General features: G+C 41.1%; 1 protein-coding gene across 1 annotated transcript in view; it reads right to left on the reverse strand.

The window, feature by feature from the left end:
- DOK5 (docking protein 5) overlaps window positions 1–17,831 on the reverse strand; it is a 178,601-nt gene that overhangs the window by 9,642 nt on the left and 151,128 nt on the right. The gene's annotated exons all lie outside the window — the stretch shown is intronic.

The raw sequence follows: 17,831 nt of genomic DNA on the forward strand, positions 1-17,831 counted from the left end.
TTTTTTTTTTTTTTTTTTGAGATGGAATCTTGCTGTGTCACCCAGGCGGGAGTGTATTGGCACAATCTCGCCTCACTACAACCTCCACCTCCAGGCTCAAGTAATTCTTTTGCCTCAGTCTCCTCTAGTAGCTGGACCAGTAGGTGCACGCCACCACATCCAGCTAATTTTTTTTCTTTTTTTTTTTTTTTTTGTATTTTTAGTAGAGATAGGGCTTTTCCATGTTGGCCAGGCTGGTTTCAAACTTCTGACCTCAGGTGATCTACCCATCTTGGCTTCCCAAAGTGCTGGGATTACAGGTGTAAGCCACTGCATCCAGCCTAATTATTATCAGTTTAAACTGGCTTGTGTTGGGTGTTCTAGCAACAGAAAGAGGGAAAAAGAAAAATCTGCTTGAACAAGTAACTTTTCTTGATAAATCATTGTTCCAGACATTGAGGGAGGGAAAAAAGATGAAATGGCTTTTGGCAGCAGGCAACTAAAAGTAAAAACACAGTTTGAAAAAAAGATTATAATATTCACGTAAAAGATAATTTAATTTACATGCATTGAATTTGCATTTGCTGAATATAATTCCCTGTCCCTATCATAATTCCACAATTACCAAAACGTGTCCCCAGGTGGAATTATGAAGCATTAGTTTCCATGAGGACAACTTTTCCTAAAAAATAAACTCTTAAATTGAAAGTTTCAAAAGCTAAATACTGCTGAGCGAGGTATTATGCCTGTAATCCCAGTACTTTGGGAGGCCAAGGCGGGTGGATCATGAGGTCAGGAGTTCGAGACCGGCCTGACCAACACGGTGAAACCCCATCTCTGCTAAAAATACAAAAATTAGCTGAGTGTGGTGGTATATGCCTGTAGTCCCAGCTACTCAGGAGGCTGAGGCAGGAGAATTGTTTGAACCCAGGAGGAAGAGGTTGCAGCGAGCTGAGATCAGGCCACATTGCACTCCAGCCTGGGTGACAGAGCGAGACCCTATCTCACAAAAAATAATAATAATAATAATTTTAAAAAATAATAAAATAAAATTTAAAAAGGATAAAAAAAGTTTTGTGGCTGTTTCTTGTTTTCAATTTTTAAAACTTATTTTTAATGTACAAATAATCAGTATACATATTTATAGAGTACAGTATGGTGTTTTGAACTATGTATATACTATAAAAAGATTCACTTGAGCTAATTAACATATCCCTCACCTCATCAATTTCTCATAGCAGTTATTTCTGTATACATGAAAGTCTAAAAAAATCCAAAACTATTTACCAGTGACTTTTGGTAACACTCTATTTCATTTGCATGGAATTCAAAAAATAAAAGTAGGAAAAGAACTCAATTTAGAGGTACTGGTTATTTGATTTTCTTAATATAAGGAGGTTCTATTTAATTTAACAGAAAATTTAATATAAAGAAAACATTTGTGGGATACCAGTCACTTCAAATTATTCACTACTTCACTGCAAATATATTTAGGCAGCCCAGCATGATTTGACTGTATTTTTAGAAAGCTGATTTGGGAACAAGAGTGAAATGACAGCAATGTCGCATTCTGAAGAAGAGACTAGTACAAGGCCTGGCTTTCTAGTTCTTTCTCAACCCTTTGAAAAAAATACCTAATTTTATGAAAGGAGCATTTTAATTGTCTTTGGACAAAAAGAAAAGCCTTTTAACAATGCATTAATGTCTGCACAATTGTGTAAGGGAGAGAAGACTTAGGGAGTCATTTGGTGAGAATCCAGCAGGTGGGTTCCCTCTTCTGTGATGCTCCGAGTCCCTCTGTCCTTGGTATCAACCACCAGTGAAGGGCAAGGAGCAGCGCTGATGTACCACATGCACTGGTGGAAAAAGAAGTTAGCACTCATTTTTGGAGGAGTTAAATTGGGTTACCTGGAGTGCCACAGGTACTCAAATAACGTCAATTTGTTAGACTTCGTTTCATTATAACTTTGATGTGAAAATAAAATCTATTCCTGGCACGGTCACTGTCTGTGTAGAGATGGCATGTTCTCCCCATGCCTGCTTGGGTTTTCTCTGGGTCCTGTGCTTTCCTTTCATACCCCAAAACTCTGCCTGTTGGCCTCATTGGTGTGTCTAAATGGTCCCCGTCTCAGTGGGTGTAGCTGTAGGTGTGGGTGTGGGTGTGTCCTGTGATGGGAGAGTGTCCTGTCCAGGCTGGGGCTCCCCTTTGGCACCCACAGCTGTAGAGATGGGCTCTGGCCACCCATGACCCTGAACTGGAAACACTGGATAAATAATCATCTTGACTTTATTAATCTTTCCTAAAGGTACACATAGGTCACATTTATTTCAATGTGTAGCAGTTTTTGACTTTATCTAGAAGTTTGGTAATGTTTTTGTAACCAGAAATATGCCATAGGAATTTAACCCTTCCTTACGTCAATCAGCCTATGGGAAAATTGGTTTTGTTATACGTCCTTCCGCTAAAAGTCACAGAACCTATCAACAATGTTAAATGAGGATTTACTGTATTTGGAGAGAAGGATTAGTCTTCCTACTTAAACAGATATTTTATATAGCTTTTTTTTTTACAATAAACATAATATATTCACATTAAGAAGTAAAAATAAAAACTACCCTAAGCCATAGAATTGTAAAGTATGGGGATTTACCCTATAAGGTGACATAGACATTCTTGAGAAACCTCCCACTCACAAAGTTGTAGGAAAAGTCATGGGGTGGGTTGACCATTCAAATGTATGCATATTTACAACCAGGCTCATTGTTACTCATTGCACAGCCCAGCTAGACTGGAGGTTGATTTGGGGTTATAAAAAATGTAGAAAACACTTGATTGGAAGTGCCGACTTGAGGAAGTCCAGGTGATAGAGATGGAGAAGGGGCTTTTGCAGAAAGCGGGCACTAGCTCGTGTGCAGCCACATGAACAGGGGCTGAGCAAGACTGCAAAGGCTGGCCACACCCTTTATAGGGCAGGAGTCCAGGGACCTGTGCTCACAGCTCATCTTCTGGAAGAAGCCTTGCCTGTGCATGAGTTTTTAATTACCTTTTCTCTTTCAGCATAAGGTTATAATTTCACTCCTGCTAATCTGGGCTTCCCTTTCTTCGGAAAAATCGCTTAGGAACCAATACAACCTTAATATTGTAATAAATCTCCAATTTTTCAAATACATCTGAGCTCAGTGGCAATACAGAAATGGTGTTATAGTGGAACAAACTGTATACTATACCTGACCCACATTCCTGCCCCCATATAGCTTACTAAAATCATGTCCCTGAACTCTATAAAAGAACAACCATAAGGCTGGGCACAGTGGCTCATGCCTGTAATCCCAGCACTTTAGGAGGCTGAGGCGGACCTATCACAAGGTCAAGAGATTGAGATCATCTTGGCAAACTTGGTGAAACTCCATCTCTATTAAAAGTATGAAAATTAGCTGGTGTGGTGACACACGCCTGTAGTCCCAGCTACTTAGGAGGCTGAGGTAGGAGAATCTCTTGAACCAAGAAGGCGGAGGTTGCAGAGAGCCGAGATCACACCACTGCACTCTAGCCCGGTGACAGAGCAAAACTCCATCTCAAAACAACAAACAACACACACACACACACACAAAAACCACACCACACCCCAGCCTGGCAACAGAGAGACTCTAACAAAAAAAAAACAACAACAACAACAAACAAAAAATAAACAACCACAAAAATTACAAATAATTCATTTAGTTTCCTGTGTCAGAAAATTTTAAAGAATCATGGAACATTAGAGTTGGGAGAGCCATGGGGGACATCCAACCAAGTCTCCTGAGTTAACCAGACAAGGGACTATATATCCTCACACTCATTAATTGCCAAACTTCTTAGAATGGGGTGCTCTGATCTTGCTACCCTTCCCCTCTCAGGCCTCAACACAGCCTAAACCACATCACTTAGCCTAGCCAATTCCAAACACCAGGAAATCCATTGCACATCTGCTCCTAAGCCCAAAGGTGCTCCCCATTACTTACCTGGTTAACCTCTACCTTCCCTTCAAGAATCAGTTCAGGAATCACCTCCTTTAGATACTCTCCTTACATCTCTTCCTCTCCCTTAATAGGATCAGCTGCTTCTACCAAATTCCTCATCATTTCACTGTTTTGTGATAGTCACTAATCTAGCCTACCTCCTGCTCTAGACTATGAATTGTTGAAAAGCAGGGATTATCTTTTATCTTTGCATCCTATCCCCAGCACCTGGCTAGAGCCTTCAGAGGCTTAATAAATGTGTGATGAATTCATGAATCAATAAACCCGCGCTTTGCCTAAGTAGCAGAAAATAGTTTTCAAAAATAAATCCTAACCAGGCCATCAAATTAGAGGCACCGTTAGCCCAAGGCTGAATTCATGCTGAAACTTTAGGTCCAGGTTAAATTAACATGGCTGTGACTGACAGTGAGGAACATGGCCATGAGACTACTTCACTCCACTTTGTCATTCAAGTGATGAACAGAAGCAGGGCCTTAGGAAAAGATCTTTCTTATGTGTATATGCACAATCACTTAGGATTTTCCAACAGCAGAGGAGCTTAGCATTGCACATTGATTGATTCTACTAGCACCGTTAGCTCAAGATCCCACCAGAGTAGAAAGGTAAGTCTTTGTGAAAGTCAAACAAATGCCTTCTTGCACTTCAATACTTGAACTCCAAAGTCTGACCCCTACTTGCCATCATGGGCTGAACTAGCTTTTCAGGTTAACTTTTGAATGCCCTTAGCAGAGAAAAGGGGTCCTTCCAGTTGGCTGGGGAGCTTAGAATTTTATTTTTGGTGTGCAAGAATGATAGCTAAAGGGGGTGGAGAGTTTCTTTTTAGGGTGATCAAAATGGTTTGGAACCAATTGTGATAGTTTCACAAGTCTGACTATATTAAAACCATTAAATTGTACAGTTTGAAAGGGTACATGTGTATGGTACAGTACATATGGTATGTTCATATTTAATAAACCTGTTACCAAAAAAATAAAAGCTGATACTAGTATGTGCCCTGAAGTTTACTTAAAAAGCATGATAATTAGTGAGTGAGTGGCTGCTTCTGGTCAAGCATTCCCAGGGGAAGTACCATTGAAGGAAGACCCAACTGACAACTGGCTAAGGCATGGTCCCCCATCGTTATTGTCATTAACCGCACAGTAAAAGCCTTGTAAAGACCTCCCAATGCTCACAGCGAGTGAAGGGCTGATTGCCAAGGTCCTTTCCTTATAATGGTGAGAAAATTCTATCAGCCCCCTTGGGAGAGAAAAAAATTCTAATGACTGGACCACTGTGCATAGCTTGTCAGTGAGAAAAGAAAAACAACTGTCTCCCACACCTGCCAAATGCATTTCTGGTTTTCCTGTTCCTCATTCGGTTTGGCTGACACTTACTTGTTGCTAGTGCACTTCTTTTATGAGTCTGAGACCAGAGTGCAGAGCAGTGGCAGGTCTCAGCTGCCATACTGCACCATATTGTCCTTCTCTGGAATCCAACTGTTTTTATGGTAGAGCACTGTGTTTTGCAAAATGGAACATCACAACAGGATGTAATTGTTTTCTGCTACAGTCAATCATGAGTACCATATGCCGTCTCTGTGACATCAGTCCGGATTCATTCAGAAACGAGCACAAATCTTCACTATGGCAAACAGATCAGGACCTCAGTAACTAATTTCATCCTCATCAGACTCTTACATTTTCATCAGGTTGCTCCTTAAAGTATTCGTAACTCAAGTGGGGTCTTTACCAATAACAACTCTGCATATGCAAATTGTATTGTAATTTTCCTTTCACTCAACCTGGGCCCTAAAGCGATTGAATAAGGACACTGTCTTGACGATAAGATTTGGCTGAGTCAGAAGCCACATTCACGCTTGAACACATTTTTAACCTGAGAAACTTCCAATTCTAACTATGTCTTCCGTTTCATATACATAAACCAACCGATTTTCTATCAATATCTCAAGCACAAAACATGGTCAAACTTGAGTCAGAAGGGACATCTCGGTCCAAGAGAGAAACAGCAAAACCATGTTCCAAATGAGGCCGGCCTCTGAACGCCTGTTTCTCTCGTTCTGCTGAAATCTCGGCTCTCATCTACGCTATCCTCCCTTCACTGACATTCTCCAGGTGACTTCCTGAACAATATCTTTGGGTTCTGCCTACTTATTCTCCTGTGGAAATAATATTTGAAAACATGATCTCCCTATGGTTTCTGGGCTCTGGGTCAGCAGTTCAGCTATCCCAACTGCGAGCAGAAGCATCACCTGGAGGGCTTGTTCAAATGCAGACTCCTGGCCCCACTTCTAGAGTTTCCACGGTGGAGCCCAGGAATTTATTTATTTATTTACTTTTTTTTTTTTTTTTTTGAGACAGAGTTTCGCTCTTGTTACCCAGGCTGGAGTGCAATGGTGCAATCTTGGCTCACCGCAACCTCCGCCTCCCGAGTTCAGCGTCCTGCCTCAGCCTTCCAAGTAGCTGGGATTACAGGGGTGCACCACCACACCTGGCTAATTTTTGTATTTTTAGTGGAGATGGGGTTTCACCATGTTGGCCAGGGTGGTCTTGAACTCCTGACCTCAGGTGATCCACCCACCATGGCCTCCCAAAGTGCTGAGATTACAGGCATGAGCCACAATGCCTGGCCAGGAATTTGTAGTTCATAACAAGTTCCCAGATGGTTTTGTCTTAATAAACTGGGAACCATGCTTCGAGAACTACTGTCCTGTGCTATTTCTTACCCTTAGACCAATCACACTGAGAAATAATCCACTGTGGTAAGAGCCCACTTGAAAGTCAGAAAATCTGAGTTAAAGTCTGCAATCTGCCACTAATAACTGCATGACCCTAAGCTGGTTACTTAATCTCCCTTAGTCCTTAATATCTTGTCAGTAAAAAAGAGAGAAAATAGTTCTCGCTTTGCAGCTAATTCTTAGGCCAGGCATAATTCATTGTGGAATTCCATAGTTATTACCAATAGTTATAATGAGCTCGATATCGTGATATTGTCTTTAGCAAGAATTTCTGAACAAGGTCATAATAGGAACATTCACATACTCTTTTCAAATCTAAATATCTGATATTGGACTGTTTTTCTAGCTTGAGGGCAGACGCCTTAAAATGATTTTAGGCAATGATGACAAAAAAGCCATCCATAAAACCACCAAACAATATGCTTAGAGAATACATTGAATCATCTGGTGTCAGTAGGTGTACAATGAATTCAGGAATCCAAGGAACAAACACGAGTTAAGATGCTGCTATGGGTATGGAACCACCGCAGGAACAGGAAAACAACAAAAAGCTCTAGGCCCTCACATTCAGCCACAACCCCTGCCAGCAGTTTACATTCTTCAAGAGAGCTCTATCTTTGGGTCTGGTAGTTTTTTGCCTGGCACTAAAAAGCAGGGAAGGATCCGTATTTTTGTGGTATTTGTTACTCATTCTTTAACAAGTAATGAATTATGTTTTTTAAACTATATTTTACCTTTTGCTATGTTTTTTATTATGTTCAGAAAATACAGAAAAACATATAAGGTAGATTTTAAATCACCCCATATCCATTACCCAGAAAAACAAAACAAAGAAATAAAAACCACTTTTGACATATTAGTATATCTCTTCTGGTCTTTTTCTCTCTCTTTCCTTTCTTCCTCTCTCTTTTTCTCTCTCTTTCTCTCCTTTCTTCCCTCCCTCCCTCTCTCCCTCCTTCCTTCCTTCCTTCCTTCCTTCCTTCCTTCCTTCCTTCCTTCGCCCCCTCCCTCCCTCCCTCCCTCCCTCCTTCCTTCCTTCCTTCCTTCCTTCCTTCTGGAATGCAATGGCACAAACATGGCTCACTGTAGACTCAACCTCCTGGACTCCAGAGACCCTCCCGTCTCGGCCCCCCAAGCAGCTGGGACTACATACATAAGTGGCGTATGCCACTATGTCAGGCTAATTTTGTATTTTTGGTACAGATGGAGTTTTGCCAAGTTGCTGGGGCCAATATTTTTTAAAAGGTACATATAATGTATATTTAACACAAATTGGATAGTGTAAATATTCTTACACCATTCTCTTTTCTCATTTAGCATATTATGAACATATCCTAACATTCCTAAACACTGGCTTCTACAGCATCATTTTAATGCCTGGATCTTAGTCCATCCTTTGGGCGTATAATACTTTGTTTGTTCATTTCCTTAACCATTTTTTAATTTGCCAGATGAGACAGTAAAATTAAATTCCGACCCAATCTCCTTTGTAACATTTTTTATTTCCTGCTGACCACAATTTTCATCCTGGGATCTACTATACTGACGACTGTTCTGATAACCAGTTTTTAAATGAATATTAGAATTTCATTTTAATTTGCATGTTAAAATGGATTTAGACTGACTCAAAAATTACTTATGTTGCTGCTATATCAAAAAAGTAAATGAGTTGGTAATTTAATTTTATTCTTACACAAAGAAGTCTTAACTTCACATTATTGTCTAACAGACTAATCTATAACCAATAAGAAGAGAAAAGGTAAATCTTTGTGCAGTGATATGAAATGATCTTAAAAACAAAGGAAGGCAATTATTAATCTAAACAGACTCACAGAGAGAACTTGTCATTCAGACAGGTTTAAATACTGTCTATCTACAACCCAACAATTCCCAGTTGGGAACCTGCAACCCTTATCTCTCCCCCAAATCTCATTGTATATTTAACAGTCTACTTCCCACACCCACCCAGATGACTGGTAGGCACCTTCCATTTAACATGTCCTGAACTGCTGTTTCTCACGCTCCTCTCCCTCAACCTCTTCCCCTTCTGAGTAGAGGTTTCCTCCACTCTACATATTGTTCTAGTTAAAACACACATAAAACAACTACAACCTTGAGATTGACTGTCTTCTCTACTCTACGAGACTTCTTATGTATCAACAAATCCTACTGGTCCAATTTTCAAAAATATATCCAGAATCCACCACTTTCCTTCACCTCCATCACCACCATCTTGGTCCATGCCCCAAGATGGATCATAGATACTCAGATGACTGCAGTAGCTCTTAATTCATCTTCTTGCTTATATTCTTGCTCTGGGCAACCCCAGTTTTTTCCAAACAGCTTCCAGGGTGATCAGTTCGAAAGCAAAAAGAATACCACCCCTTTCTCAAAACCCCCCATTGACTATGCAACTCTCCTCAAGGAAAATCCACAGCTCACAGCTACAGGGTCAGACAGGACCCAGCTCATAGTTTCTTTCAGATTTCACCTACTATGCTCTTCTCCTCATTTCATCTGCTCCAAAATCACCAGCCTCTTTGCACACACACATACAAAGCACAGACTGCTCAGTGCTTTGGCACTTTAGGCCCCCTCTGCCTGAAGCACCTGGCCCTTGGAATTTCCAAGGCTCCTCTTTCACTTACCTCAACTGTCTGCCTGGGTATCCCTTTATCAGAGTTACCATTCCTGGTCATTCCCTCTGCCTTATACTTATGTCTTCTTCATAGCATCCATCAATTCTTGATACGTATAGATTTATATATTGATTGTTGATTGGCTTCCTCTCCCACAGCAATATAGTAAACTCCTTGAGGACAAAGACTAGTTCTTGTTCTCTGTTATACTCCTGCATCTTGGAACAACGCCTAATAGAGAACAAGTACTTATATGTGTAGAATAAATGAATGTATTAACAAATATGTTTTATATCTATTAAACAATTTATATTCTAGAAAGATTCAAAGGAATCTGGTAAAGTGTTTGCTTCTGACAATGTAAATTGGGAGTCTGGGATGATTATGCGTGGGACAGAGACTTGTTTCATAGTCTATGTTCTTTTGCACTATTTGCATTTTATATCCTGTTGCCAATAAAATCTTTTAATCCAAATGCTTTATTTTGAAATGAACGCATATCAGAATAAATCGCAGCTTCCTCGCCCACTTGCACAGTATTCTGTTCACCAGTTTAAAGGACTCTGGATCTGTGAATGAGGCACTGAGGGACATGTTAAGTGCATTACTCCTCTAAACGCAGTCTTACAAAGAGGAAGTACCTTTCTACTTCATGCACTGTGGTTTTATGGTCCTCTACCCAGCACCATCCCTAACCCCTTTGGTTTTCTCCAAATGACACTAGAAAATAAAAGCCAGGGGAAATTCAGAGAAGAGCAGCAAAGAGTCCTCAAAGAAACCAAACATAATCTTGAGCCTCTAACGAGAAAGAAGTATTCCAAATATTTCATGAATATCAAATATGTTTTTAACTGAATCTTAAAATGTTCCATGTATTTCTACAAGATTCAGACCAGATGATCTCCCTTAAAAGAGAATGATGATCATAGACAACACATTTTCCAAAAGACATTATAAATCAAAAGTGAGTTTGTGCAGTGTGTTATGTATTTACCAAGTCTGAAAAGTCGTTATTTCTGAGGTCTATAAAATACCCTCCTAAAGTTCTCACAAATGCATCTCATATGGTTTGGTATGGGGCGTAATTTATTGAGAAAAATACATTAGCTGTATTTTGGGGGGCTCATTCTGCTTGATGAAGCAGGTTCATTTGATCAATACAAACTGCTTAAAATTGCTACGCTAAGTGGCAGTAACCAATTCCTCCAGAACAGAGATGCAGGTGTTATTGAACACGTTTTGTGATCATCGTGGGGCCACCACGTGGTTGATGAGAAGAGCGAGTCATTCTTCAGGCATACAGAGACCTGCACATCTCAGTTCTGGTTCCTCCTCTTTCCTCCATCTGCTGGATTCGGTGAATTCCCCTTTGTGTTACAGGAATAATGAATTCTTAAAAGGATCCAATTTTCTCCAATGAGAAAACGTAACCACTTTACAACCTGTTCTTGTTTCCCTAAACACTTGCAACCCTGTGAACATGCAGTGTCAACCCTCATTAAAGCCTGGTTAGTGTCCGGTGTGATGAGACAAGCAGAAAATTAGGCCTGAACTGACTCTTGTTCTCAGTACAGGATGTGATTGCTGAACAGTGAGTATGTCCAACTGTGAGCCATTGTATTATGAAGGGAGGAGAAGCACACGGTACATTTTATGATTTCTCTAGCTCCCATTCTATCCCTTGTTTTTCTTGAGACAGTCACACTTCTCAAGACTATATAGTTTTTGTGCTTTTCAGGACTAAGGGGCCAGATCCTAAAGCTCTCTTCAGAGCATCGGTTCTGAAAGCATGTTATTTGATCTGGTAATCTCAACATCGCTTGAGTACTTATCAGAAATGCACATTCCAATGCCCCGCCCCAGGCCTGTTAAAACACTCAAGGTGCAGAGGGCATGAACTCATCCTTTTTTAAGGGCTGCATAGTATTCCATGGTGTATATGTGGCACATTTTCTTTAGCCAGTCTATCATTGATGGGCATTTGGGTTAATTACAAACCTGGAAACCATCATTCACAGCAAACTAACAAAAGAACAGAAAACCAAACACCACATGTTCTCACTTATAAGTGGGAGCTGAATAATGAGAACACATGGACACAGGAAGGGGAACATCATACACTGGGGCCTGTCAGGGGGGTGGAGGACTGGGGGAGGTATACCATTAGGAGAAACACCTAATGTAGATGATGGGTTGATGGATGCAGCAAACCACCAATGGCACATGCATACCTATGTAACAAACCTGCACGTTCTGCACATGTACCCCAGAACTTAAAATATAATTTAAAAAAAACATTCAAGGTAAAGCCCAGAAATCTGTGGTTTTACAAGCATTGCAGACGGCTGTGATGCACAGGTAAGCTGGAAATCCACTGCTTCTTTCCCTTACCCTCACCCTGTCACCTTTACCCAAACTACAGAGACATTTACACCAGACCCTAGAGGCTCTCTCTGCTTTCCACCTCTGACAAGTCTCCCAAATCCATTTCTTCCTTTCAGTTCCCAGTGAGTATCAGTCCAGGGCTTTCCGTTCCCATTATGACTCTCTACTTAGCTGCAGGGTGAGCCACTGAGCCTCAGTTTCTGCCATTATCAAATGGATCTACTAACATGTAGAATAAAATGCAAGGTACTCCAGTATTTCAAAAGACAATGTAACAACACTGATTTAAATATTTTAAAAAGCTACTTTTACCCTTGAATTCAGCAATCCTACTCCTAAGTTTAGAAAACTCAGTTAACTAAAGTTCACAAACTCGGTTCAAGAAGGTTAACGATCTGTAAGAACTGTGTACAAGGATGACTGTTGTACTACTGGCTTTGTTGTTGTTTTGCTTTGTTTCATTTTGTTTTGTTTTCAGGGACTCACTTCACAGCCAAAGACTATTGTTTTAATGGCAAAAATCTGATATTCCTATAAACAGGTTTAATAAATGATGTTACATGAAGACTCTGCAATATCATGCAGCCATCAAAAAGAATGAATGAGAACAAAGTTGGCAAACTTTCCTGTTTTGGACCAGATAGTAAATGGCTTTGCGGGCCACACCATCGCCAGCTACTTGACTCTGCTGTTTCGGTGTGAACAACAACTCATAAACGAACAGGGAGGGTGTAGCTGTGTTCCAATAAAATTTAAATTACAAAAGCAGTCACAGGCCAGATTTCACCCCTGGGCTATAGTTTGCCAACCTCTGAATTGGAGCTATATTAGAAGACTTCAAACTATTTCCATTCAATATTCACTGTTAAATGGAAAACTAGGGGTTCGTTGTGTGACGTGATCACAATTCTGTAAAATAAACAATTGCATCATGACACCCATATTTTGTATGTGTCTGTGTGTGTATGTGTCTATATATGCAGATGTGCGTATCTGGATAGGATTATATGGGTCCACAGGAAAACATGGAAAGGTACATGTGAACTTTTTAACAAGGTTTAGGAATTGCCAATAAAGAGACAGGACGGAAAAAGCGATGCACATAAACGAATTATAAAAAGAAAAAATAGAGCACTGATCATCATCTATGTGATGATAATTTTACAGTTAGTTAAATTTTACAGACATGTGTTTATGTAAAAATAAATACGATTCAAAAACTAGTCTCGATCTCTAAGGATAGTTGTGAAAATTGAATGAAATAAAGCAGGCAGACTCTCAGCAAAGAGCCAGATGGAGCCACTCATTCCAAGTCTAATTATCCCTCAATTAGAAGAAGCCTCCTAACTGGGTTTTCTGCTCACATGCTTCCTACCTAAAAACCTCCATCCTTTCCCTCACCTCTTTCGATTAATTCTGCACTCAGTGTTCTTCTGTTCATTCATTTCCTCATTCCATTTATTTATATATTCTGGACACCATTTATAAGCCGCACATTGTGTTAGGGGCTGGAAACTTAAGATTAAAAACACACTTTCTCTGTTCCCAAGATTTAAGAGTGTCTGGCCACAGAGTTAGTTGAAAGCCAAGCTTTGGATATATCATTGTCTGCCTCTACAATGGCACTCCTTCCTCTAAAAAAGAGAGAAGGCCCTCCTCCCAGCAGAGTTCTCCTTCCTGAAGGCAGAGATTTCTTGTATATGCTCATTGTGCCCACCATGATTCCTGGCACATAGTAGGCATTTAATAAAAAGGGATTTAATAAAAAGGGATTGGATAATTGAATTACAGATGGATGAATTGATAGCAGAAATGAATGAATCATTTGTGTGAATTGGAGTTCCTATAATCTGCCTTCCCCTTGCTATTTTATTCTTCCACTACAAGTCAGTAATAATAACAGCTCAGGTTGCTTCTGTATTTCATAGGTACCAGGCACTGTGCCAAGAAATTACCTGCCTTATCTCACCTGGCAAGATGTGAGCTCATATAATTCACACTTTGCAGAAGGGGGAACTAGTACAAGAGTGGTAAAGTAAGTAGCCCAAGGACCCTGAGCTGGTAAAGATGCCCAGCCAGGATAGAAGACTGGCCTCTTATTCCAGAGCTACGGCTCATAACAATCTCACATATTTCTCATAGAAAGTACTGAGAGTATTATACAGACCCTAGAGGATGGACTAAATCTACTCTGTTCCAAATGATAAAAGGCACCTGAATTGTATTTCCAAAGCCTAAAAAACGGCAACTACCCAAACGTCTAGCGGCAAGGAGATGAGAATGCCCCCACCATCTTGAAAAACAGGATATTAGAACCTCTGTGAGGCCCGTGGACTCCTACTGTCCCAGGGGCTTTCTTTCACGTGAAAATTAACGATCTGCCAAACATGTGGTCTTCCCCGACATTCTAATGAACTGGTCCTCATGGGCTGCCTAATTCTCATTCCACTCTGACAGATGTTTGGCAGGAACCACCCAAAGAGCTGTCTTTACTTTCTCCAACTCCTCTCCTTAGTTCTGACATTTGGAGGGAAAGTGATGAGTACTCCTATTCCACATGTTACCAAGATACCACAGAATATTATGAAACTGTCAAGAAAATAGGGAGAGTAGAGGCTTACTTCTTCGATGTTAGAAAATAAAACAATAAAAAAATAAGTGGATAAGAAAGACTGCTTTCCTGCTAAGGGAAAAAAATGCAGCGAAGACACTACACAGCAGACAGAGCTCTGGTGGAAACAATGCCTCCATTGTGGCTTACAGCTTTGACAAAGCAGACTGTTAGTGAAATCAACCATTTGGGGCCAAATTTCCAAGTGCAGCATGTTGCCGAGCACCAGATGCACTCAAATGGTTATTTTCATGGGGAATGAAAGTGATTTGCATCAATTTATTCAAAGCCATCTGAATTCTCAGCCACATGCATAAAACAAATTCATTGCTCCCTTTGCCTCTGGTAACTTTTTCTGCCTCCTTACTAAAAAAGTCCTTTCCCCCACCTGTACATTGAAATAGACATCCTCAGGGGCTGAGTTTTCTGTGACCTTTTAAAGCAGACTTGCCTGGAAACTGTGCCCTGTTTGGGCAGTAGGAGAGAACTGAACTTGGTATTTTGGCTTCATTTTTCTTTTTCTGTTGGCTCATACGATAATTTATTTGATTCCTATTTTGTTCATTCAACAAACCTTTAAGTCCTGTGCCAGACCCTGAGCCTATGACACACTCATGGGGCCTTGTCCCAGTCCTCTGGGGGTTTACAGCCTCGAGTGGAGCTGCCACTTACTCAGAGGTCAGCTTTTAAAGTTAATGCATAAGATAAAAGTCCCATATAATCAGATTGTCCCTTTAAACACCAGGCTCACACTCAATGGAAGCAGGTGCTTTTGTGACAAGATGTCAACACATGCCAGAGTGAAGGGTGGGCTGGTGGCAGGTATTAATACCTGGTATTAATGCATTGTTCTATTGTTGCACTTTGCTTTAGAAAGCAGGTATAATCGACTGTCGTATTTGTGGAATTCCTGCTGAGAACTAGGCTACGAGCCACACAGAAGGCAGGGGCTTTACCTCATAGTCCCATGTGGTCATGCTTGCCCTATTCTTTGATACTGCACAAACGCCATCAGGGTCTTAAGGAAACAAGAGCTCTCGGCCCCAACATTCAAATTCCTGGTGTTGCCTGTTCAAATCCCCACTGCTTCAAGGTGAGTCTCTTTCTCCTGGCCCAACTCATAACTGGTTTGTGTAAGTGAAAAGGAAATCACCGTAATAGTTCACGTGTTGAGTCTTACTATGCCCTGTCTCGGTGCCTTACATGTGCTAGCTCATGTGAACCAACACAGCAAGGCATAGGCATCAGGATCACCCACTTATTATACACGATGTAAACAAGGCAAAGAGAGGCTGAGTTGCACAGCTCAGGAGAGGTACTCAACCCCAAACACACAGACCCATCAAATGCTGGTCCAGCTTCAAGCAGAACCTGTCTACCTGAGGAGCAAGGGTTCTCAACCTTGTCCCTATTGACATTTGGGGCCAGCTCATTCGTTGGTGTGTGTGGGTCGGAGGTAGGGCTGTCCTATGCATTGTACGGTATTTACAGCACTCCTGGCCTCTACCCACTAGATGCCAATGGGACTCCACTGTTGACGGCCAAAAATGACTCCAGATACCTCCAAATGTGCCCTGGGAAATAAAACTGCCACTAATTGAGAACTGCTGGTTTACGGTTGACTACATGCTCCAGTTTGCTTGATCACATCTGTTTACATATATTCCCCAGCATAGCTCTTCACTGGAGCTGGCTTCACAGGAATACAACATGTGCAGTCATACAGAGCTCCGTGCTTGGAGGGGTCCTGTACTTTATTTCATGCCCTGTGCTACCACCATTCTGCAAATCTTAAGAGCTTCTGAACTTATTATTTGATTCTCAACACAGATTGGAAACTGCACTGAATTCTTTCTTCTCTCCGCCCTCATCACTATTTCTATCTCTATCTTCTTTGGCATGCTTGACACTGGGAAATAGGATTACTCACCACCACCCACAGGTCAACCAGATGCATTTGTGATTTTATGCTCCGAAGTGAACATCTCACATGAGGGAAGGGTCATGGCATGACAGGCTGCCTTGCCACCATCAAGCTCGCCACGTACTGCCTATTTACAGAGACCCATCTTAGTAAGTACAGCATGATGGTGCAAGTGTGGACACCAGAGCCCGTGGCCACCTGGGTTTAAATCTTGGCTTTATCACTTCCTATCTATGCATCCACACTTCAAACTCCTAAGCCATAAAAATGGGATGGTTGTGCCCTTTGATACAGCATGTTGAATGAAGATTAAATGTTAATACAGCCAGTACTTGGAATAATGCCTGGCACATAGTAAGTCCTCAAAAAACATCTGACTTATGGTTACTCTCAGTAGCAGCAGCAGCAGCATGCAGCTAACTCTTGTTTATCCTAAAATTCAGCCCAGACATAACCTGCTAGAAGATGTTCTTGACCCTTGACAGAGACTCTGTAGCCCTGAGAATTTTCCTATCAAGCTTTTAATCTTTACCACATATTTTTTAAGGTGCTATCATCTTTAACCATGTTTTTTTTTTTTTTTTTTGAGACTCAGTCTCGCTCTGTCACCCAGGCTGGAGTGCAGTGGCACAGTCTCGGCTCACTGCAACCTCCACCTCCCGGGTTCAAGAGATTCTCATGCCTCAGCCTCCCAAGTAGCTGGGATTACAGGCACCAGCCACAACATCCGGCTAATTTTTTTTTTTTATTTTTAGTAAAGACAATTTCACCATGTTGGCCAGATTGCTCTCAACTCCTGACCTCAGGTGATCCGCCCACCTCGGCCTCCCAAAGTGCTGGGATTACAGGCATGAACCACCGTGCCTAGCCAATCAAGCATTTTTACGTACTCGAAGTGAAAGAACCCTCCCTCTCTCACCAGTTGAATCAATTACATTTGCTATATGCCAGAAACTCAACCACGGTTTCTTTTTCCAATAATATATAGCCATGGTTTAAAGCAGCTAAATATAAGAGAAAGACATAAAGTGATCTACAAAAGTTATTTCCCAGACTCCCCAAATCATAGTCTTGCTCCCAAAGGGCAGCCAATGCTAACGCAGCCATTTGTAGGCTGCCAGAAGTTAATTTTCTGCACTTATAAGAGCTTTAGTGAAGGTGTGAGAATCCACCTTGCGTTCTGTCTCATATTCATTCATTTCCTTTACACACCCTGATATGATTGCATATGACTCTCTCCATGGGGTGATTACTACAAGTGACTCTCCTCTATTTCTAGCGAACTGCTTCGTAATTCCTGTTATATCGTGTGCCACAGTCTGTCCCCTTGTGGTAGACACTTAACCTCTTTCTAGTTATTTCTGCTCTTACAAATAAGCTCCCCAAGAATGGGACCTTTGTCTTCTTCAGAGTCATTTCCCCAAGACCTCATATACTATCTAGTGGATAGCAGGACTCAGCAAATATTTGTTGGAAAGAGGAACCTAAGAATAAGGGAACAAGTCCTCCCATGAACATATGTATACACATCATCTTCAC

This window comes from Sapajus apella, unplaced genomic scaffold, assembly GCF_009761245.1.
Source record: "Sapajus apella isolate SASKATOON/1434 unplaced genomic scaffold, GSC_monkey_1.0 scaffold92, whole genome shotgun sequence".
NCBI lineage: Eukaryota > Metazoa > Chordata > Mammalia > Primates > Cebidae > Sapajus > Sapajus apella.